This window comes from Lepus europaeus, chromosome 11 (genome assembly GCF_033115175.1).
Source record: "Lepus europaeus isolate LE1 chromosome 11, mLepTim1.pri, whole genome shotgun sequence".
In the NCBI taxonomy this organism is placed as follows: Eukaryota; Metazoa; Chordata; class Mammalia; order Lagomorpha; family Leporidae; genus Lepus; species Lepus europaeus.
The window spans coordinates 2,070,179-2,092,764 of NC_084837.1; the positions used below are offsets into that span (position 1 = coordinate 2,070,179).

A 22,586-nucleotide genomic window follows, 5' to 3' on the forward strand; every position below is an offset into this window, starting at 1 on the left:
CAGCCATTGTAGCCACTGCTCTAACACCACTGCCTTTGCAAGAGAAACCTGTCTAAAGACCACACAGCTGGGAGCAGCAGGGCTTGACAACAGAATAGCAGAAGTGACAACAACAAGAACTAATCAAGATGGAAGAAAACAGAAAGTCTCTTCACAAAAGTGTGTTCTTGGGGCCAGAGCTGTGACATAGCCAGCATCCCATATGGACGCCAGTTTGAGACCTGGCTACTCCAATTCCAATCCAGCTCTCTGCTGTGCGCTGGGAAAGCAGTAGAGGATGGCCCAAATCCTTGGGCTCCTGCACCTGTGTGACAGACCTGGAGGAAGCTCCTGGCTCCGGCTCAGCTCAGCTCCGGCCGTTGCAGCTATTTAGGGAGTGAACCAGCAGATGGAAGACCTCTCTCTCGCTACCTCTACCTCTCAAATACATAAATCTTTTTTTTTTTTTTATAAGGTGTGTTCTTCACAGGTAAGAGATGTTAAATTTTACTACAATAATCAACAGCTTTCTGAAAAAGGAGGTGGAGAGAAGAAAGGAGATGGCTGAAGGGATTTCAGCTGGAAGGATAATGCTGGCACAGGCGTTCTGGAGCAAGAGCAGCAAGGCTCTCACCGAGGGCCTCCCGTCTGCTTCCACACTCAGCGCTCCGGTGCCTCATACACAGCCACAGCTGAGACTGCACTGTCAGCTTACAGAGGAAGACAGCAGCGCTCCGAGTTCAAACTGGGCAGATCACACAGCGGGTAAGCTAGTGCGCTTCCAGCTCAGTGCCATAGCTCACCCCTCTTTCCTCCACACACCACATTCTGCTGTGTGGGAAATGCCTCCCATTAAAAGAAAGGAAACCACAGTGGAGAAACAGACACTAAATTTTGAGGGAAGAAAACCTAGAATTCATTACTCGTCATCAATATTCTCACATTTGACTTGACACTAATGCCAAAGGACAGGAAGAGATGTTATCTTTTAAATAACAATGACCAGTGACCCTGGTTTAGAAAGCAGGTACCGAATGTGTTATTACACACATCGCTCAAGTTCTGTGTCAGCAAAGTGCTTGACGTTACAGGTTTTTAGCTGCTTCTCACTAAAGTGACATCCTACAAGAATTAGAACGAACACACCCACACATCACCACCCAGGCCTTCTTCGGAATGAATGGCTATGACAACCCTAGTTTTCCCTTACATCTCTGAAGCTCCCCCACAGCTCCCCACCCTCTGGATCCAGATTCCCAAGCTGCTCCCCAAAGGACACCTGGTGGACATGGGGATGAGGGAGATAAAGTGGTTTCTAAACACCAACACCACCCTGCTAGACAGACAGGCCTTTGGGGAAGCAAATTCACTTCCTATACCTTTTGTGCATTTGATTTACGTTAGAATAGGTATCCACACCCTATAATCTTGTGTTATTTATTCTGAAATTTCTTTGCATCCCACAAAGCTGATGCTCTCCTCTGCTTTAAGTTACCATTTTAGCCTAAAAAGACCATCCTGAATCTGGATACTGAAGTAGCTGCTATTCCTTCAAACTCTGTGTCACACAGAACCCAGAGGGGTGCCAGAAAACCCCCAGCAGCACCATCAGCCCTCCCATGAGCCGCACCCACCTTCCGGACAACACAGAAGGCCTATGGACACTTATCATGAAAGTCGCACTGTAGGGCGGTGGTGTTTTCCTACTCAACCCAGGAGTCCTGTGTGACGGCCATGGCTCCACCTGACACCAGTTCCAACGTCATTTCCAGAGTAAGCTGTATCTACTGTAACTCTTCCAGCCACAACTGTCTTTAGCGTGACGACGACCATCACATAAGACAGATTAGCACAGAAAAGTACAACTCTAAGTTTTCCATACTTACATAGTATGGTACAAGAATTTCTCTTGTCAAAATCTTACTAACATCATGAAGTCTGTAAGTGTAAAGTTTTGAGTAAAATGGCTACAAATGGTATCCTTCCCTTTTTCCTCCTAAGAAATTAACAGTGAGGAGGATATGATCTCTCCCCACTTTCTTATTCTTAACCACATTAGATCCACCATCAAATAGCAACTTCAAATGGATTCATGTCTGTGGGCTGTTTTTCCTACCCAGTCTGTGCACATGTGTATGGACTATAGACTGCTCACAACACTGCTACAGAAGTTGGGTGAGAGACCATGGTAGCTGGAATTCAGGGCATGAAGTGCAAGCCAGAAAAAAATTCAGAGTCCAGAAATGTTTAACACTAGCCAAACACTGGGCATTGAGGATGGGAACATAAAAGAAAAACAGCCTAGCTCTCTGCTATGGCCAGGGAGTGCAGTGGAGGATGGCCCAAGTGCTTGGGCCCTGCACCCCATGGGAGACCAGGAGAAGCACCTGGCTCCTGGCTTTGGATCAGCGCGGTGCGCCGGCCGCAGCGGCCATTGGAGGGTGAACCAACGGCAAAGGAAGACCTTTCTCTCTGTCTTTCTGTCTCACTGTCCACTCTGCCTGTCAAAAAAAAAAAAAAGAAAGAAAGAAAAGAGGCCTGTCCTGGCAGGTGCAACCGGGCACACAAGCAGAAGTTCATGCTAGACACAGGGACTCTGGAGCGTCTCAGAGAAAGTCAAGCAGAGCCACGGTAAGCAGCACGACATGCGTGTTGAATGCTGGCGACTGGGAACCAACACAGGTGTAGAATCGGGGAAAAGAACTAAGCACCGCAAAGACAGAACGATCAAACGCCACATGAGGGCAAGCAGACAAACCTGGATTCTGCCATGCAAATGTCGGGGGGGGGCCTTGGTGAGGGTAATTCTGGGGCAGCTGTAGTGCAAAGAAACTTGGATTTAAAGATTCTACCATTCTATGGGAGAAAAGTCCTTTTGATCTATTTTTTAGAGATTTACTTTCTATTTATTTGAAAACCAGAGTTATAGGGGGAGAGAGAGACAGAGCGCACGCGCTTCCATCCTCTGGCTCCCTCCCCAAATGGCCACTGCAGCTGGGCCAGGCAGGAGCCATGTGGGTGCTTTCCCAGGCAAATTAGCAGGGAGCTGGATTGGCAGTGGAGCAGCCGGGTCTCAAACCAGCCCCAGAACAGTTTTGTCATAAAGTGTATACTCAACTTTCTGGTTTCTCCACAAGATATTTTTCCTGCTAGAGAGAATACCTTCAGTGAACTCTTACACGAGAGGTGCTGTAATAGGATGGCAATAAAGGTAAACAGGACCGCAGCTCTGATCAACTCTGACAAGTACAGCACTGACAGAACAAGACCCACCACCCTGAGCTGAGTTGTCTGCAACCCACATGACTGCCCTCTGTACAGTTGATTCTGTCAGAGATCTGCACAGAGACCAGAGCATCGCACCCACGTGCACACCCTGCCTCCGGGGGGTGGGGCATGCAGGGGGGTGCGGGAGGCAAGAAGGTCTTGGCAATGAACAGAAAAAGAAAGGAAGAGCCAAGAAGAAACTCCTTTTCAGATGACCATCTATGGAAATAAGAACAATTTCACTCCGTAAAGGCAACGAGGTCAAGGGGAACAGGCTGACATTAGCCGACAGAATTTCTTAGAGGGATTTTGTCACCACCAGCATGGGGTGGTCAGTTAGCAGTAGACCACTGCACACTGGCCAACTTACTCCCCCATCCAACAAATATTTAGTTATCTGCTCTAGGTGAGTTGCTCTGTAATGTCAGAAAGAGACAAAAATGCATGGAACATTCTGGGCTCTCAAGGCAAGGGCATTTAAAACCAGCACAGGACAGCACTGGGGGGGTGGGGGGGGGGGACACACAGACACAATGCACAGGCTCGGCAGGGCAAGGCTCTCTGGCTGATCCGGAATAAGGTTCACACACAGGAGGCACACAGTCCTCCAAGTTGCTGCGCACTCATGAAAACGTCTGTCACATCAGCACCACAGGACAACTGTGCCGAGTACCTAAGATGAACTGCTTCAGGAAGGGACTTCTTTTTCTCTGCAGAGTCGCTAGAGGAGCCACGGAGACTCAGCTCCCATGGAAGATGGCGCTCATCTTCCAGGCCAACAGCCAGGACAGGCACGCCTCCCAAAATGCTCACAAGACAAGGCAAAGGGAAAAAGAGAAAACCCTTCATGAAGAAGTCCACTTTCCATACTACGGGCAGGCTAACGATGGCATTTAGTCCCTTAGAGACAACCTCGTGCATCTGTATTCTGATAATTCTATTCAGGTAAACAGGAATAAAAGTGGAAATTCTGAATAAATGCAACATTAACTGTGTACCTAAGACTAACTTGTGAACATTTGTTTAGAGAGAAGGGGATGCTCTTGTCCCTAAAGACATGCCAGCTGACACGTCGTCCGCAGCACACAGCAGAGACGGCAAGGTGCTGCCTCTGACTCTGCCGCGCTCAGAGCGCCAACACTGCAGCCAGCTGTCTGCAGCAAGCGACAGAGCTTTGTTTCTGCAAAACGGGGATAAAAACAATGAGGAAAAGAAAGTTGTTATGAAGAATAAATGAATTCATAGATAAAAGCATGTGTCTAATGCTTATGGTATAAGTACCATAAAGTGTTAGTCGCTCTATTATTTTTGCATTTTTACAGGCAGTATTTAAGGCCACTTCCCAGGATGTATGTGCGTGCGTGTGTGTGTGTGTGTGCACACGCATACACATACATACATATATATGTCTGTATCAACATTTTAAAAAAGCCAAGCGGGAGCGTGTGTGGCCTGGTGATAAAGAGGCCAGTTAGGCCACATCCAGCTCCCACATCATGGTGCCTGGGTTGGACTCTCAGCTCCACTTCCGGATCCAGCTTCCAGCCAGACACACTCTGGGAGGCAGAGTGATGACTGGAGTAGTGGGGTTCCTGTCACTCCTGTCAACCCTGTGGGAGGTCTGGGTGACTGGAGTAGTGGGGTTCCCGTCACTGTGGGAGGTCTGGGTGACTGGAGTAGTGGGGTTCCCGTCACTGTGGGAGGTCTGGGTGACTGGAGTAGTGGGGTTCCCGTCACTGTGGGAGGTCTGGGTGACTGGAGTAGTGGGGTTCCTGTCAACCCTGTGGGAGGTCTGGGTGACTGGAGTAGTGGGGTTCCCGTCCCTGTGGGAGGTCTGGGTGACTGGAGTAGTGGGGTTCCCGTCACTGTGGGAGGTCTGGGTGACTGGAGTAGTGGGGTTCCCGTCACTGTGGGAGGTCTGGGTGACTGGAGTAGTGGGGTTCCTGTCAACCCTGTGGGAGGTCTGGGTGACTGGAGTAGTGGGGTTCCTGTCAACCCTGTGGGAGGTCTGGGTGACTGGAGTAGTGGGGTTCCTGTCAACCCTGTGGGAGGTCTGGGTGACTGGAGTAGTGGGGTTCCCGTCACTGTGGGAGGTCTGGGTGACTGGAGTAGTGGGGTTCCTGTCAACCCTGTGGGAGGTCTGGGTGACTGGAGTAGTGGGGTTCCCGTCACTGTGGGAGGTCTGGGTGACTGGAGTAGTGGGGTTCCCGTCACTGTGGGAGGTCTGGGTGACTGGAGTAGTGGGTTCTAGTCACTGTGGGAGGTCTGGGTGACTGGAGTAGTGGGGTTCCCGTCACTGTGGGAGGTCTGGGTGACTGGAGTAGTGGGGTTCCCGTCACTGTGGGAGGTCTGGGTGACTGGAGTAGTGGGTTCTAGTCACTGTGGGAGGTCTGGGTGACTGGAGTAGTGGGGTTCCCGTCACTGTGGGAGGTCTGGGTGACTGGAGTAGTGGGGTTCCTGTCAACCCTGTGGGAGGTCTGGGTGACTGGAGTAGTGGGGTTCCTGTCAACCCTGTGGGAGGTCTGGGTGACTGGAGTAGTGGGGTTCCCGTCACTGTGGGAGGTCTGGGTGACTGGAGTAGTGGGGTTCCTGTCAACCCTGTGGGAGGTCTGGGTGACTGGAGTAGTGGGGTTCCCGTCACTGTGGGAGGTCTGGGTGACTGGAGTAGTGGGGTTCCCGTCACTGTGGGAGGTCTGGGTGACTGGAGTAGTGGGGTTCCCGTCACTGTGGGAGGTCTGGGTGACTGGAGTAGTGGGGTTCCCGTCACTGTGGGAGGTCTGGGTGACTGGCGTAGTGGGGTTCCCGTCACTGTGGGAGGTCTGGGTGACTGGAGTAGTGGGGTTCCCGTCACTGTGGGAGGTCTGGGTGACTGGAGTAGTGGGGTTCCCGTCACTGTGGGAGGTCTGGGTGACTGGAGTAGTGGGGTTCCTGTCAACCCTGTGGGAGGTCTGGGTGACTGGAGTAGTGGGGTTCCTGTCAACCCTGTGGGAGGTCTGGGTGACTGGAGTAGTGGGGTTCCTGTCAACCCTGTGGGAGGTCTGGGTGACTGGAGTAGTGGGGTTCCCGTCACTGTGGGAGGTCTGGGTGACTGGAGTAGTGGGGTTCCTGTCAACCCTGTGGGAGGTCTGGGTGACTGGAGTAGTGGGGTTCCTGTCAACCCTGTGGGAGGTCTGGGTGACTGGAGTAGTGGGGTTCCTGTCAACCCTGTGGGAGGTCTGGGTGACTGGAGTAGTGGGGTTCCCGTCACTGTGGGAGGTCTGGGTGACTGGAGTAGTGGGTTCTAGTCACTGTGGGAGGTCTGGGTGACTGGAGTAGTGGGGTTCCTGTCAACCCTGTGGGAGGTCTGGGTGACTGGAGTAGTGGGGTTCCCGTCACTGTGGGAGGTCTGGGTGACTGGAGTAGTGGGTTCTAGTCACTGTGGGAGGTCTGGGTGACTGGAGTAGTGGGGTTCCCGTCACTGTGGGAGGTCTGGGTGACTGGAGTAGTGGGGTTCCCGTCACTGTGGGAGGTCTGGGTGACTGGAGTAGTGGGGTTCCTGTCAACCCTGTGGGAGGTCTGGGTGACTGGAGTAGTGGGGTTCCTGTCAACCCTGTGGGAGGTCTGGGTGACTGGAGTAGTGGGGTTCCTGTCAACCCTGTGGGAGGTCTGGGTGACTGGAGTAGTGGGGTTCCCGTCCCTGTGGGAGGTCTGGGTGACTGGAGTAGTGGGGTTCCTGTCAACCCTGTGGGAGGTCTGGGTGACTGGAGTAGTGGGGTTCCTGTCAACCCTGTGGGAGGTCTGGGTGACTGGAGTAGTGGGGTTCCCGTCACTGTGGGAGGTCTGGGTGACTGGAGTAGTGGGGTTCCTGTCAACCCTGTGGGAGGTCTGGGTGACTGGAGTAGTGGGGTTCCTGTCAACCCTGTGGGAGGTCTGGGTGACTGGAGTAGTGGGGTTCCCGTCACTGTGGGAGGTCTGGGTGACTGGAGTAGTGGGGTTCCCGTCACTGTGGGAGGTCTGGGTGACTGGAGTAGTGGGTTCTAGTCACTGTGGGAGGTCTGGGTGACTGGAGTAGTGGGGTTCCTGTCAACCCTGTGGGAGGTCTGGGTGACTGGAGTAGTGGGGTTCCCGTCACTGTGGGAGGTCTGGGTGACTGGAGTAGTGGGTTCTAGTCACTGTGGGAGGTCTGGGTGACTGGAGTAGTGGGGTTCCCGTCACTGTGGGAGGTCTGGGTGACTGGAGTAGTGGGGTTCCCGTCACTGTGGGAGGTCTGGGTGACTGGAGTAGTGGGGTTCCTGTCAACCCTGTGGGAGGTCTGGGTGACTGGAGTAGTGGGGTTCCTGTCAACCCTGTGGGAGGTCTGGGTGACTGGAGTAGTGGGGTTCCTGTCAACCCTGTGGGAGGTCTGGGTGACTGGAGTAGTGGGGTTCCCGTCCCTGTGGGAGGTCTGGGTGACTGGAGTAGTGGGGTTCCTGTCAACCCTGTGGGAGGTCTGGGTGACTGGAGTAGTGGGGTTCCTGTCAACCCTGTGGGAGGTCTGGGTGACTGGAGTAGTGGGGTTCCCGTCACTGTGGGAGGTCTGGGTGACTGGAGTAGTGGGGTTCCTGTCAACCCTGTGGGAGGTCTGGGTGACTGGAGTAGTGGGGTTCCTGTCAACCCTGTGGGAGGTCTGGGTGACTGGAGTAGTGGGGTTCCTGTCAACCCTGTGGGAGGTCTGGGTGACTGGAGTAGTGGGGTTCCCGTCACTGTGGGGGGTCTGGGTGACTGGAGTAGTGGGGTTCCCGTCACTGTGGGAGGTCTGGGTGACTGGAGTAGTGGGGTTCCTGTCAACCCTGTGGGAGGTCTGGGTGACTGGAGTAGTGGGGTTCCCGTCACTGTGGGGGGTCTGGGTGACTGGAGTAGTGGGGTTCCCATCACTGTGGGAGGTCTGGGTGACTGGAGTAGTGGGGTTCCCGTCACTGTGGGGGGTCTGGGTGACTGGAGTAGTGGGGTTCCCGTTAGTGAGAGGTCTGGGTGGAGTTCCCTGCTCCTAAGGGCACTGGGGAGTGAACCGACGACCAGGAGCTAAACTCTCTCAGGAACACTGAAGCTTTCTGGTCCCTGCAACCCTGGAGAAAGTAGCAGCACAACCCACTGGGCAAGCGGACACCCAGTTTTCTGTGAAGAAGTTCTTTCTTTATACAGTTAAGACAGGACTGGGAACAAAAAAGATGATGGAAATTTACACATGTTTCTTGGCCACCTGCCACAAGTCCCTGAAAAAGATCCCTACCAAGAAAGCTGGACAGCCTGGCAGTGGGACCCAAGAGGATCAGAAAGTCTTGCTCACAACAGTGTCTTCGGGGACCCCCAGCACTGGGATCCCTCTTAGGCCTCTTTTCTGATATTCCTGCCATTTAAATGTAAAGTTTACATAAGCCATGGATGTTCCAACAGACATACATACTAGGGAAAACAGGCATCTTCTCTGCCCCTGGATACCAGTGGTACTGTCTACCCACTGCACACCATGGCACCGCGTGTCCACTTCACACCATGGCACTGCGTGTCCACTTCACAACATGGCACCGTGTGTCCACTGCACACCATGGCACCGTGCGTCCACTGCACATCCTGGCATTGTGTGTCCACTGAACACCATGGCACTGTGTGTCCACTTCACACCATGGCACCATGCGTCCACTGCACACCATGGCACTGTGCGTCCACTTCACACCATGGAACCTTGCGTCCACTGCACACCATGGCACTGTGCGTCCACTTCACACCATGGAACTTTGCGTCCACTGCACACCATGGCACTGTGTGTCCACTTCACACCATGGCACTGTGTGTCCACTTTACACCATGGCAACATGTGTCCACTGCACACCATGGCACTGTGCGTCCATTGCACACCATGGCACCGTGCGTCCACTTCACACCATGGCACCGTGCGTCCACTTCACACCATGGCACCGTGCGTCCACTTCACACCATGGCACTGTGCGTCCACTGCATACCATGGCACCGTGCGTTCACTGCACACCATGGCACCGTGCGTCCACTTCACACCATGGCACTGTGCACCCACTTCACACCATGGCACCGTGTGTCCACTGCACACCATGGCACCATGTGCCTACTGCACACCATGGCACCGCGTGTACACCGCACACCATGGCACTGTGTGTCCACTGCACACCATGATACTCTGTGTCCACTGCACACCATGGCACCGTGTGTCCACTGCGTCCATTGCACACCATGGCACCGTGCATCCACTGCACACCATGGCACCATGCGTCCACTTCACACCATGGCACCGTGCGTCCACTGCACACCATGGCACCGTGCGTCCACTGCACACCATGGCACCGTGTGTCCACTGCGTCCATTGCACACCATGGCACCGTGCATCCACTGCACACCATGGCACCATGCGTCCACTTCACACCATGGCACCGTGCGTCCACTGCACACCATGGCACCGTGTGTCCCCTGCGTCCATTGCACACCATGGCACCGTGCATCCACTGCACACCATGGCACCATGCGTCCACTTCACACCATGGCACCATGCGTCCACTGCACACCATGGCACCGTGCGTCCACTGCACACCATGGCACCGTGTGTCCCCTGCGTCCATTGCACACCATGGCACCGTGCATCCACTGCACACCATGGCACCATGCGTCCACTTCACACCATGGCACCGTGCGTCCACTGCACACCATGGCACCGTGCATCCACTGCACACCATGACACTGTGCGTCCACTTCACACCATGGCACCGTGAGTCCACCGCACACCATGGCAACATGTGCCCACTGCACACCATGGCACCATGCGTCCAGTGCACACCATGGAACTTTGCGTCCACTGCACACCATGGCACCGTGCGTCCACTTCACACCATGGCACTGTGCGTCCACTTCACACCATGGCACCGTGCGTCCACCGCACACCATGGCACCGTGCGTCCACTGCACACCCTGGCATCGTGTGTCCACCGCACACCATGGCACCGTGTGTCCACTTCACACCATGGCACTGTGCGTCCACTTCACACCATGGCACCGTGCGTCCACCGCACACCATGGCACCGTGCGTCCACTGCACACCATGGCACTATCTGTCCACTTCACACCATGGCAATGTGCATCCACTTCACACCATGGCACTGTGTGTCCACTTCACACCATGGCACCGTGCGTCCACTGCACATCATGGCACCATGTGCCCACTTCACACCAATGGTACCATCTGTCCACTTCACACCATGGCACCGTGTGTCCACTACACACCAATGGCTTTGGCACTGAGAGTTCATCAGGGTACGGGACCTATCTGAAATTAGTAAATGCAGAAATTGTCTAACTACCTATTTTTTAAAAAATAATTTTAAAAATTGGAAGCCGGTGTTTAGTACAGCAGGCAAAGCTATGCCTGCGACAGCAGCGTCCTGCCAGTTCAAGCCTTGCCTGGCTACTCTATTTCCCACCGGCTCCCTGCTAATGACCTGGGAAAGCAGAGGAAGATGGCCCAAGTTGCTTGGACCCCTGCCTCTCACATGGGAAACCTGGATGCGGCTCCTGACTCCTGGTTTTGGCCTGGCTCTGTCCTGGCCATTGCGGCCACTTGGAGAGTGAATCAGTGGGTGGAAGATTGATCTTCTCACCCTCCTCCAGTAACTCCTCCAAATAAATATCTTTAAAATAGTAATAAATAGGGGCAGCATTGTAGCACAGTGGGTAAGGCTGCCACCTGCAATGCTGGTATCACATATGGGCACTGGTTCAAGTCCCAGATGCTCCACTTTCGCTCTAGCTCCCTGCTAATACTGCCTGAAAAGCAGCAGAAGATGGTCCAAGAGCTTGGGCCCTGTACCCATATGGGAGACCCGGAAGAAGCTCCTGGCTTCAATCTGGCTCAGCGCTAGCTGTTGTAGTTAATTGTAGAGTGAAACAGGAAGACCTCTCTGTCTCTTCCTCTCTCTCTCTCTCTGTGACTCTGCCTTTCAAATAATAAAATAAATCTATAAATTAAATAATAAAATTTAAGCCACTTTACTGAGGTATGATTGACATACAAAAATTGTTAATGTGTACAACTTGATAGGTCGGGGGCTATTTTTAAAAAATATTTACTTGGGGCCAACGCTGTAGTGTAGTGAGTAAAGCTGCTGCTTGGCGTGCCAGCATCCCATATGGGCAGAGGTTTAAGTCCCAGTTGCTCCATGTCCTACCCAACACCCTGCTCATGTGCAGTGGAAGATGGCCCAAGTACTTGGGCCCCTGCACCCACATGGGAGACCTGGAAGAAGCTCCTGGCTCCTCGCTTCAGACCAGCCCAGCACAAGCTGTTGCAGTCATTCAGGGAGTGAACCAGTGGTTAGAAGATCTCAATGTCTCTCTCTCTCTCTCTCTCTCTCTCTGTTTGTGTGTGTATATGTGTGTCCTTTTCTCTGTAACTCTGCCAAATAAATAAATAAATTTTGAGAGAGAGGCAGAAAGATACAAAGGATCCAGCCACTGGCTCACTCCTCAAGTGCTCCTAAACTCAGGGCAGGAGCAGGAACCGGGAACTCAATCCGGTCTTCCCCACGGGCAGCAAGGATCCAAGTTCTTGAGGCGTCACTTGCTGCTCCGCGGAGTTCACTTTGGCAGGAAGCTAGCGCAGAGAACAGAGCAGGGACCCGGTGCAGGCACTCTGACGGGAAACGGCAGTGTCCACACTGGTCCAAACTCCTGCACCGGATGCAGGTCCTGGCCACTGTGGTCCACAGGCTGCCATCCCAGTGATTTTCGTTAAAATATGTGATGTCGCTTTCTGGAACTAACGTGACTTCTAAAAATGTGAATGTTTTCAACATAAACCTTGAAACAAGAAAACAAGTGTTCCAGTAAAACTTTTAAACATACTTTGCACAAATGGTCCATTACTCAGGCCAAGTTTCACGGAAGTATTTTGATAACTTCTCTAAAAATCAGGGTGTGTGTGTGCATTTAATGGGCAGCAACTTGCAGAGACAGGCCGGCCAAGCAGCGAGCCCAGGAGATGAGGTGAGCGGGGAAGGTCAGCCCTGGGCTCCAGTGGATCGCTGAGCAGAACAGAGGGCCTCTGCTCTGTGTCTCACTAACACCCACCTACTGCCTTCCCTACGAGGCTGCTACAGTGACCCACACCAGGGGAGCTCAAAACAAGCACATCATCTTCAACACAATCCACTGTGATCATCTTTCTTTCAGACGAGTAGTCTTCCCGGGTCTGAATTCCAAGGACTCTGCCTCTGTGCTGACACTGACAACCAGCTCTTCATCCGTTCCACTGCACAGAAGCCAGGGAGGACCGGGCTCCCTTCTTTCCTCAACCCTAACTATACACAATAATGGACTGCCAATGGCGGCTAATGCCACCTCCACCTGATTTTTATTTTTTATTTGACGGGTAGAGTCATAGACAGTGAGAGAGAGAGACAGAGAGAAAGGTCTTCCTTCCATTGGTTCACCCCCAAATGACCACTATAGACAGAAGTGCGCCGATCCAAAGCCAGGAGCCAGGTGCTTCCTCTTGATCTCCATGTGGGTGCAGGGGCCCAAGCACCTGGGCCATCCTCCACTGCCTTCCTGGGCTACAGCAGAGAGCCAGACTGGAAGAGGAGCAACCGGGACTAGAACCCGGCGCCCATATGGGATGCCGGGGCCCCAGGCAGAGGATTAACCAAGTGAGCCACGGCACCAGCCCTACACCTTATTTTATTTATTTATTTATTTATTTATTTATTTATTTATTTTGACAGGCAGAGTTAGACAGTGAGAGACAGACAGAGAGAAAGGTCTTCCTTCTGTTGGTTCACCCCCCCAAAATGGCCGCTACGGCGGGTGTGTTGCACTGATCCGAAGCCACGATCTGGGTGCTTCCTCCTGGTCTCCCATGCGGGTGCAGGGCCCAAGCACTTGGGCCATCCTCCACTGCCCTCCCAGGCCACAGCAGAGAACTGGACTGGAAGAGGAGCAACCGGGACTAGAACCCGGAGTTCCAGCGCTGCAGGCAGAGGATTAGCCTAGTGAGCCGCGGCGCCAGCCCCACCTGATTTTTTTAAGATTTATTTATTTAAAAGAATTACAGAGACTCAATGCACATCAGCCCATACTGTGATCACATGGGGTCCAGCCACAACCTCCAAGAATAGGTATCAGACAGTAACTTGCCAACAGGCAGCACCAGAGACCGGCACAGCAGATGCACACAGCTGATCCACCACAACACCCTTGCCATAATTTCTCTCTTCAACGGGAGTACGGGAGAGGGTTGGGGTTCAGGGAGCTATATGAAGCAGAAAGTCCACTGACAGTAAAGAGAGTCAAAGAGCTTCCTGGGTGAGGATTTCCTGGAGAAACAAGAAAGGGCTGGCATCAGCAGAAACACTGCAGAGGGTCCCAGGCTGAAGATACTGGGGGAACCTATTTCAGCAGGGTCAGTGCCAAGGGCGACACTGGAGAGCAAGCAGCTGGCCCACACCGGCTGGCCCTGCAGCTGCTGCTCTCCTGCCTCGCACATCAAAAGCTGCAGACCCCATGAGCACTAACATTCTTCCCTACACCAAGATTCTAGGGTAAAAATAATTACTTCTACAAGATTCTGGATTCGTGTAGTTACAGAATCTAGGATATAAACAGACAAGCTTTTGAATGGTTTCAATTACACACTTTCTGATCCCATACTATTTCTTTACAAATGAAACAGGGGAGATGGGGTCCCTGCAATTCAGGTGTATTTTTCTACTGGTATCTCTCCTCACGGAGTCTAAGCAATGAAATAAGAAATTTCTCCTCCTGGACTTCCTCTGCCTCTACTTTTTTTTTTTTTAACCTGACTCTAGGAAGGGTTGGGCTAAAGCTTTCCAGATGCTGTAGCACTCCCCATGTACCTTGTGTGCTGCACAGCAAAAGAAACACACGGGGGTGTGTCTGTGAGTCCCACGTTAATGGAAGTTCCAAATCTAAGTATTTCTCACAGGGGCCGCTTCTCTAATTACTCCTGTAATTACTTCAAACAGTTTCAGAAATCTCTTGCAATTATCTGCAGTAGGAACACAGGAACGTGTTCAACCCCCAACCACAGTCCCAGAAGGACGAGGCTTTAAGGTTTAAATATAGATCAACGCCATGGCTCTGTCAGGGCAGACATGAAGCACACAGGAGATGAACCTGTAAGCCAGGCCCAAGGTCAGGATGACTTCAAGGTGCTCCTGAGAGCCACTTGCTGGCCCACATGGGGGAAGTCGTCACTCCCAGCCACTGTTCTCCAGAAGCTTCACATGATAACGTCACAACACACATCTAGTCCTCAGGCAATGAATGACAGGGCTTTGGGAGTTTCCAGAATGGAAGCAAAATGCTTGCATCACTGCATGGAACCAGGAGGCCAGAAAGAGAAGAGACTCCCACTGGTTGAAGGCAGACAGCTGAGCAGAGGCCCCATCCCTCTCGGCCCCCAAGTGGTCCACGCACTACTGAGTATTGTCAGCCTCCAGGGTTCTAGGGCAAACGGCTCAGTGCATTGTGAGCACAAAAAAAAAAAAAAAAAAAAAGTCTGAGGCCGAAAAGCACGCCCACGGCTCCCTAAATGCAGCCTCATTCCCTCCGATGTGCAATCCATCCACCTGTGCTACCACGTGATACTCACACTGCAGACCACACTTCTCCAGGGGCCTGCGCCCTGGGAACTCCTGGATGGCATGGCACACGCATTGAGTCACATACTGTGATAACTTCACACATTTGCTTGCTAGCTTTAACCAGATTCAAAATGTCTAACTTTTGGCCGGCGCTGCGGCTCACTAGGCTAATCCTCCATCTGCAGCGCTGGCACTCCAGGGTTCTAGTCCCGGTTGCTCCTCTTCCAGTCCAGTTCTCTGCTGTGGCCCAGGAAGGCAGTGGAGGATGGTCCAAGTGTTTGGGCCCTGCACCTGCATGGGAGACCAGGAGGAAGCACGCGGATCGTGGCTTTGGACCTCTCTAATTCTGCCTGTCCAAAAAAAAAAAAAAAAAAAACACGCAGCGTGGACAGTGAGAGAGAGAGAGAGAGAAAGGTCTTCCTTTTCTGTTGGTTCACCCTCCAATGGCCACTGCGGCCGGTGCACCGCGCTGATCCGAAGCCAGGAGCCAGGTGTTTCTCCTGGTCTCCCATGTGGGTGCAGGGGTCCAAGCACTTGGGCCATCCTCCACTGCCTTCCTGGGCCACAGCAGAGAGCTGGACTGGAAGAGGGGCAACTGGGACAGAATCCGGCACCCCAACTGGGACTAGAACCCGGTGTGCCAGCACCGCAGGTGGAGGATTAGCCTATTGAGCCACGGCACTGGCCAGAAAATATCTAACTTTTAAAAATGCTCCTGAGGCTGGCATTGTGGCTGCTGCAATACAAGTATCCCATATGGGTACCAGGAAGGAGTCCCAGCTGCTCCACTTTCAATTCAGCTCATTGCAAATGTGGAAAACTGGAAAAGCAGTGGATGATGGCCCAGGTGCCTGGGTCCCTGCCACCCATCTGGGAGACCTGGATTGAGTTCCTGGCTCCCGGCTTCAGCCTGGCCCCTACCTGGCTATTGTGGCACTATGGAGAGTGAATCAGAGGATGAAAGATCTCTTTGTCACAATCTGCCTTTCAAATAAATAAATAAACCTTTTTTTTTAAGGAGATCACATTAATATTACTAGAATATAAATATGGTGAAAACACGTCTAAGAGTTGGATGCTACTAAAATGTGGTATGTCTCTGTGACTTTTTTTAATTTTTAAAAACTGTATTTAAGTTATCCACGTTTCATGTATTTCAAGGGCCTACTGTAAACGTTGGTTACCACGTCCTGTCAGTGCCACGGCTCCACAGATTAGTTCCCGAACTACGTGGTAGCTGCCACGTGATAGCTTGGTGCAAGGGCCATGAAAAGCCACACAAAGCAAATGCTTTTAACCAAATTTCTGAGAATGCAAGCATGCCCTTGAGAGAAGAGAAAGAAAACAGTGTACCATTAAAAATAACAACAGGACACAAAATTCGAGAGATACTAACAGGAAACAGTACAAGACCAACACTGCAATTACCACAACCCTCTAGAAGCAAACATTAATACTACTATAAAAATAAGAATGGGAGAGCTGGCGCTGTGGTATAACGGGTAATGCCGCCATCCTCAGTGCCAGCATCCCATATGGGCACTGGTTCAAGACCTGGCTCCACTTGCGATCCAGCTCCCTGCTATGGTCTGGGAAAGCAGAAGATGGAGTGCTTGGGCCCCTGCACCCACGTAGGAGACACAGAAGAAGCCCCTGGCTCCTGACTGGCCCAGTTCCTGCCGCTGCGGCCATTTGGGGAAAGAACCAATGGATCAAAGATCTCACTCTGGCTATGCCTCTGCCTCTCTGTAACTCTGCCTTTCAAATAAACAAATAAATCTTTAGGAAAAAAATGAAATTTCAGCTGACGGGATGTTTGGTTTCCCTTCTTGACCAGGGAGTCACTGCAGGCAGAGCATACCTTCTCACTGATCCTCAACACATCAGTCTGCTAGTTGTCCTTGACCATAGCATGAGCATCCTGAAGACACAAACTGCCTGGCAGAATTAACTGTTCCTGACAGCTAAACAGCTTTCACAGTGCGCCCCAGGGGAAGGAATTACTGCAGATGCCGCATGAGCAGATCCCCAGGAGGCAAAGAAGCTGGCCACATCTTGAAAAGCAAAGACCCCTATACTGCAGGGTGCTGGTGTGCAGCAACGGATACAAGCAGGCAGGAATCTGAATCTCTGCTGGCCGTGGTGGAGCACCCTGGCCAGGTACATGGTCCCAGAGGCTTCCTCTCTGGACTTGAGAATTCAATGCTAGCTCCTGGTTTCCATTCAGCATCTGTCTCTCTTCCTAACAAAGCTTAGGAAATAAAAAGCAGGTCTGAATGTTACATAATTTCTGCACCAAAAGCAAGTTCCCTGGACAAACACCATCTCGGACAGATAGATTTATTTATTTATTTATTTTGACAGGCAGAGTTAGTGAGAGAGAGAGAGAGAGGTCTTCCTTCCGTTAGTTCACCCCCCAAATGGCCACTATGGCTGGTGCGCTGCGCCGACCCAAAGCCAGGAGCTTCCTCCTGCTCTCCCATGGGGTGCAGGGCCCAAGCACCTGGGCCGTCCTCCACTGCCCTCCCAGGCCACAGCAGAGACAGCTAAACAGATTTCAAGTGAATCAGCTTCCATCCCAGAGTGGCCAAAGTTACTGCTCCGGTGAATACCGAAAGCATGGGAATGTGACGCACGGTCAGGATCTGCACCAGAGCACAGGGGAGCCTGCGGACGTGCACTCAGGACGGATCTTCTGGAAGCAGCAGCTGAATGCGAACGTGACTGACACAGAAACTGACAATCAGCCGTGAAACAAAACAACGTCCACTGCTTCTCCTCGAAAGCACTTGGATCCCCTTTAGAGTTCCTTCCAAATCCCAAAGCTCTCAGAAACAGAACCAGGTCCATGTGTCCCAACTGACACTAACGGAAGAGGCCTTCATGACCCCTCATAACGCGCACTCAAGCAGCAGTAATTGAGCTTGAACCACCAGATTCCACAGGTAACTTGGAAGAGTGAAGGGGGTGTGGGAACATGCCGGTGTTGTGGCACAGTGGCCTAAACTGCCGTGCGCTGTGCTGGCATCCCACGTCAGAGTGCTGGTTCACGTCCCACAGCTCCTGCTCCTGCTCCTGGGAAGGCAGCGGAGGATGCTCCGGGTGTCACAGGCCCCTGCACCCATGTGGGAGACTCAGACGGAGATTCTGGCTCCTGGCTTCCGCCCGGCCTAGACCTGGATGTGGCGAACATTTCAGGGAATGAATCAGCGGACAGAAAACCAACCAATCAATCTCTGTCTCTTCCTCACTCTGATCTCTGCTTTTCCAATAAATACGTCTTAAAAAGGAAAAAAAGGGAGGAGCATGGACACTGGGACCTCAGTTCCAAAACGAATGAGCAGCTCTAGGACGGCTGACGTGCACCAGGCTCTGTTCTAAGCCTGTGATACGCAGTCCTTCCACAGGGAAAGGAAAACAGCCAATGGCAATCTGAAACCATGAAGTGCACAGCGGAGAAGCTCAGGAGCAGGAGGGACCCACATGCAAACCACGGCAATCTGTATCAGCAAACCACAGCCATGAAACCATCAGACCGTACACAGGGATGAGCTTTGTTGTCTGCTAAATGACCTGGCACCCTAAACGGTGAGCAATTTTCTGTCAAGCAAAGAAAGTTAAGACTATCATGAGATCCGCATCTTTTAACATGCATGTGTTTTCTCTGATCAGATAAGCTAATTCCTTTGTGAAAGCAAGGCTTATTTCACGGCACATGTGTTAGGGTGAGGAATGCAGTCACTCCCAAGCTTATATGACAGGTGACAGACTACTGAACTCACAAGAACAGGACTCTGGCTGTTCTGTTCAATTCTTGTGGTGCCACTCGCCAGAGACCCACGTCCTGACAATCACCTGTTTAGACAAGGTGACCCACGTAAGCAGTCAGATGGATTCTTCACGTAGGTTACTAGGAAACTGCCACAATTTCCCCTCTGTCCTAGTTTTTCAGGCACAGAACACACAAAGAGGACGAATGGATGAAGCCATGATTCAGTAAAGCGAGGACTGTTCGACTGCTCCCAACTCCAAACCACCGACTGCGCTCGTGTCAGGAAGACCAGGTTAACTAGTATTAGGCAAACACCACTCCTCCTCAACTACAGTCCTAACTCAACCAGCCCTTTGCAGAGGGCACAGCCAGACGCCAAGGTACAGGCCAGACAATGAAGACCTGACACACAGAGGTCCAGGGGGCCAAGCTCAAAGGCAGCTCAAGAGAGACAGGATTGCAAACCGGCCCCAGCTGGTAGTGTAACAGAATGCCTTTTTTTAAGGGGGGGGGGGGGGGGAGGGAGAGAGGGAGGGAGAGAGAACAAATCTGTTGCTTTCTTTCAGAGCACAGGTATGCTCTGGATGGCCTCTGAAACTGTAACAGTGGATTTCATACTTTGTTTTTAAATGACTGGGGAAAAGGTTCAAAACAAGATTATTTCAAGACATATGAGCAACAGGAAATCAAGCCTCAGACCCACGGTAAGGCCTGCTGAAGGCCAGCGGCGTGCAGTCCTCTGCACTCGGCAGCTGCTCTCACGCCTTAGCAGCAGAGTGGCAGCTGTCAGACTGTGCATCCCACTGCTGTCCACGACCAGTGAAAACCTGCAACAAGCACACAGTCCACGAGCAGCGAAAGGACGAGGAGAAAATGGGACACAGAGAAATTAAACTGTGTCTACTTTTGCCTTTCAGTCCACGTGAATGGGGCAAGGGTGGCCCACAGCAGGAGGACAGGCAAGGAGTCAGATCTCACGTCATTTTGACAACACTGTGAACACAAAAACTCTATTATGATGTAGACCTGAACATCTCCCAACCTGCGTGCAAGGTGAGGCGCAGAGGGCAAGGCCTGGACATTCACGTTACGTGGATCTCGGGCTCCACAAAATGTCTCTGCCAGGGATGGAGCCTGGCTGAGAGGCAGTGTGGACTGTGCCCTGCTGTCTGTGTCTTAAGCCCAGGCCAGGCCCCTCCTAACAGCTGGGGATGACCTTGAGTTATGTGATTCTCTCAAGATCCGTTCTTTTATGCAGAAAATGGCTGTGTGCTGACTAATCAGAGGAATATTACCCCGTCAACTCCTAAAACTGGAAGAAAAATGAGAAGAGAAAAGGTTCAAGAGGAGAAAGACTTCAAAAAAAAACCGTTTTGTTTTCTTCTTTACAGAAGATAAGAAACAGTTAGCACAGACGTGCGGAAGTGAAGCCCCGGGAGCCAGGCCCAGGCCGGCTCCATGGCATCCCTCACCAGCACACTAAGACCGAGGCCTGCGAGTTCCAGGACGTGTGCTCTGTCCTTCCCTTCCTGTGGAGATGTGGGAACAAAGACTCGGGCAGTGTTGCGCTGTCCAAGCAGCTGCCCGGGCGGTGGTCACAAACTCTATCTGTAATGAGGGGTGGCTTGGAAAGTCAGCCCCTCCGCACCAGGGCACACGAGGAGGCCTGGTTATCACGTGCACACACTTCAAACAGTGTACCTAAGGGGTACCTTTAGACCAAACAGCACTGTGGAGTCCAGCTGAGTCCAAGACTGCCTTTAGGAGAAACAAGACGACGCTTCCAGCTCTCTAAGGATTCTTTTGACCAGCGTGGAATCTAAAGCAGAGTGCTGTTCCTTTCAGCAAGAGGGTTTGCTTGGGGCCAGTGTCCTGGCACAGCAAGTTAAGCTATCGCCTCAATGTTGGGATCCTGCATGAATGCAGGTCCAAGTCCCGGCTGCTTCACTTAAGATCCAGCTCCCTGCTAATGCATCTAGCCCAAGAAGATGAAAGATCTCTCTGGTCTCTAACTCTGCCTTTCAAATAAATAATCTTTTTTAAAAATGCTTCCTTTTTTTAAACAAGAAAAAAATAATTAAAATCAAGACCCTGGAGGAAAAAATGAGGAGACTTCAAAAGGTTTACAAAAAATGGAATTTTAAAATGAGTTTATTTTGGTACAAAAATCTGAGATCCATATAGTGCTTCATAATATATATTTTCTATATATTTTTTGAAGATTCCTCATATTTTTAAAAAATCTACTGGATATCAAATGTGCAATTATTATGTGACCCTGCCTGCAGGGACACGGCAACACATGCACTTGCTCTTGCACACAGAGCTCTTCACAACAGCCCACAGTGGGATCAGTGCACACGCACAACAAGACGTGGCACAGTCACACAACAGAATATTTGCCAACTAAGAAAAATGCTGGAGGGGCCGACACCATGGCGCAGTAGGTTAATCCTCCGCCTGCAGTGCCGGTATTCCATAAGGGCACCAGTTCTAGTCTCAGCTGCTCCTCTTCCAATCCAGCTCTCTGCTGTGGCCTGGGAAATCAGTAGAGGATGGCCCAAGTCCTTGGGCCCCTGCACCCACATGGGAGACTGGGAAGAAGCTCCTGGTTCCAGATTGGCACAGCTCTGGCTGTTGCAGTCACCTGGGGAGTGACCAACAGAAGGAAGACCTTTCTCTCTGTTTCTCCCTCTCACTGTCTGTAACTCAACCCCTCAAATAAATAAATAAAATTTTTAAAATAAAAAAAAGAAAAATGCTGGGGCCAGCGCTGTGGTACAACAGGTTAAAGCCCAGGACTACAGCACAAGCCAGTTCGAGTCCTGGCTGCTCCACTTCTAATCCAGCTCCCTGCTAATGAGCCTGGGAAAGCGGTAGAAGATGGCCCAAGTCCTCAAACCCCTGCACCCACGTGGGAGACTCTGAAGAAGCTCCTGGCTCCTAGCTTTAGATTGGCACAGCTCCAGCCATTACGGCCATTTGGGGAGTGAACCGGTGGATGGAAAACTTCTCTCTCTCTCTACCTCTCTCTATAACTCTTTCAAATAAATAAAACAAATCTTTAAAACAAATAAAAAGAAAAATGCTGACACATGCTACAACATGGGTGAACTCTGATGACATGCTGAGTGAACCGAGAAAGCCACACATCACATGACTCTGCTACACGAAGCCTCACGACGGACAAACCCACAGCAGCAACAGCAGATTCCAGGCTGTGAGGCACTGGAGGGTGCAAGGCTGGGAGAGCGACTGCTACAGGGTGGGTTTGGGGGGTGACAATACTGTCCTAAAACCAGAATACCAGTGGTGAATACTACACAGCACCAAAGAAATTAAAACCACTCAACTGTGCACTTTATTTGAATGAATGGATTTCACAGTATGAATTCCATCCCAAAAAGGTGCGACAAAAAACCTTGCCAGACCGTTCATGGTCACTGTAAACACAACTTTGTATTTCAGATGATGACCACTGAGCCATCAACTAAATCTCACCGGTGCTATCAGTCTGTGAATGAAGAGTGAGTGAAGAAAGGCTGCACAGCCTGTTGTGGTATCTGTCATTGTGCGACACTTTTAAGCTTGAAGACAAAGTCTACAGTCCTGTGCTCACAGGGAAAAAGCTTTTCACGACAATCTCTAAGAAATTCACGTAGGGGAATCTCGTTTTCTTTGCCCTTATTACAAAATCTTATAAGCAATTTAAAAAATGGGCAAACACATTCCTGTGCCCACCTGGCTGGTGACAGGCACCTTTCACCTTTCATGTTACAGTTTAACTGCCACAATCTACATTTAGTTAAGAAAACAAAGAGGGGTGAATGCCACTGGGTCCCTCTACCCCCACACAGGACCCAAGGCCCTCAAGGAGACACAGCAGACCAGACGGCGTAATCCGGCATGCACACGGGCACCGTGCCACT

The 22,586-nt window shown here is 51.6% G+C and overlaps 1 protein-coding gene across 7 annotated transcripts in view; it reads right to left on the reverse strand.

Annotated features, from left to right (window-relative positions):
• The window catches only part of AKAP13 (A-kinase anchoring protein 13), a 326,203-nt gene that overhangs the window by 133,461 nt on the left and 170,156 nt on the right, over positions 1–22,586 (reverse strand). The window lies entirely within an intron of this gene.